The sequence below is a fragment of the Carex rostrata genome, unplaced genomic scaffold, assembly GCF_964058835.1.
Source record: "Carex rostrata unplaced genomic scaffold, lpCarRost1.2 SCAFFOLD_39, whole genome shotgun sequence".
NCBI lineage: Eukaryota > Viridiplantae > Streptophyta > Magnoliopsida > Poales > Cyperaceae > Carex > Carex rostrata.
This window is the reverse complement of record NW_027601187.1, coordinates 318,082-320,000: the sequence shown is the minus strand read 5'-3', so window position 1 is coordinate 320,000 and position 1,919 is coordinate 318,082.

Below are 1,919 nucleotides of genomic sequence, written 5' to 3'. Positions count from 1 at the left end.
CGGCTTTACGGCTGGGGATTTCAACCCGCTCGGTCTCTGCGGGGCGCCTCCACGCTTAGGCGCCCCAATGAACCGTGTTTCGCCGGCTTTACGGCTGGGGATTTCAACCCGCGCGGCTACCCGCATCGGTCTTACGGGCAAAACTCCACGCGGAGTCGCCCTGCCCGAACTTGTTTCGCCGGCTTTACGGCTGGGGATTTCAACCCGCTCGGTCTCTGCGGGCGCCTCCACGCTTAGGCGCCCCAATGAACCGTGTTTCGCCGGCTTTACGGCTGGGGATTTCAACCCGCTCGGTCTCTGCGGGGCGCCTCCACGCTTAGGCGCCCCAATGAACCGTGTTTCGCCGGCTTTACGGCTGGGGATTTCAACCCGCTCGGTCTCTGCGGGGCGCCTCCACGCTTAGGCGCCCCAATGAACCGTGTTTCACCGGCTTTACGGCTGGGGATTTCAACCCGCGCGGCTACCCGCATCGGCCTTACGGGCGAAACTCCACGCGGAGTCACCCTGCCCGACCGCTTTTCGCCGGCTTTACGGCTGGGGATTTCAACCCGCATCGGTCTTACGGGCGCCTCCACACTTAGACGCCCTGCCCCACCGTGTTTCGCCGGCTCTACGGCTGGGGATTTCAACCCGCGTGGTCCGTGTTTTTCGGTAACATATTCGTGTTCCTTGCCCCCGACGGGCCGTGTTTTTCGGTAACAAAATCGTGTCTTTTGTCCCCGCTGCACCGTGTTTTTTGCCCCGCTCAACCGTGTTTTTTGCCCCCGCTCAACCGTGCTTACTGCCCCCGCTCAACCGTGTTTTTTCGGTAACATAATCGTGTCTTCGGGTAACATAATCTTGTTTTTCGGGCCATTTTACACCGACGGAGGCACCCACAGGGGCCATGTACACCCCGCTTGGCATGTACATGAGGGGCTGCCTCTTCCAAAAATCCTTCCCCCCTATAGGGGAATATGCATTTTGGGTCTCCAGCCACGCCCAGGGTTACCACCCCCTGGAAATCCCCCAGGTTTACCCCCCATTTTATGTGGATGCATAGATTCAGACCGCCCTGCTCCACCGCTTTTGGCCATTTTTGCCCAACGTTAGCCGCTTCGGCGTGCCGCTGGACTGTTTTCGGGCCTTTTTCACCGACGCTTGGCCGTATCCGCTTAGTTTTCCCCAACGCTTGGCCGCATCCGCTTAGTTTTCCCCCGCTGGACTGTTTTCGGGTCATTTTTGCCCAACGTTAGCGGCTTCCGCTTGCCGCTGGACTGTTTTCGGGCCCTTTTTCACCGACCCTTGGCCGTATCCGCTTAGTTTTCCCCAACGCGTGGCCGCATCCGCTTAGTTTTCCCCCGCTGAACTGTTTTCGGATCACTTTTGCCCAACGTTAGCCGCTTCCGCTTGCCGCTGGGCTGTTTTCGGGCCATTTTTCCCCAACACTTGGCCGTATCCGCTTAGTTTTCCCCAACGCGTGGCCGCATCCGCTTAGTTTTCCCCCGCTGAACTGTTTTCGGGTCAGTTTTGCCCAACGTTAGCCGCTACCGCTTGCCGCTGGACTGTTTTCGGGCCAATTTCCACCGACTCTTGGCCGTATCCGCTTAGTTTTCCCCAACGCGTGGCCGCATCCGCTTAGTTTTCCCCCGCTGAACTGTTTTCGGGTCACTTTTGCCCAACGTTAGCCGCTACCGCTTGCCGCTGGACTGTTTTCGGGCCAATTTCCACCGACTCTTGGCCGTATCCGCTTAGTTTTCCCCAACGCGTGGCCGCATCCGCTTAGTTTTCCCCCGCTGAACTGTTTTCGGGTCACTTTTGCCCAACGTTAGCCGCTTCCGCTTGCCGCTGGACTGTTTTCGGGCCAATTTCCACCGACTCTTGGCCGTATCCGCTTAGTTTTCCCCAACGCGTGGCCGCATCCGCTTAGTTTTCCCCCG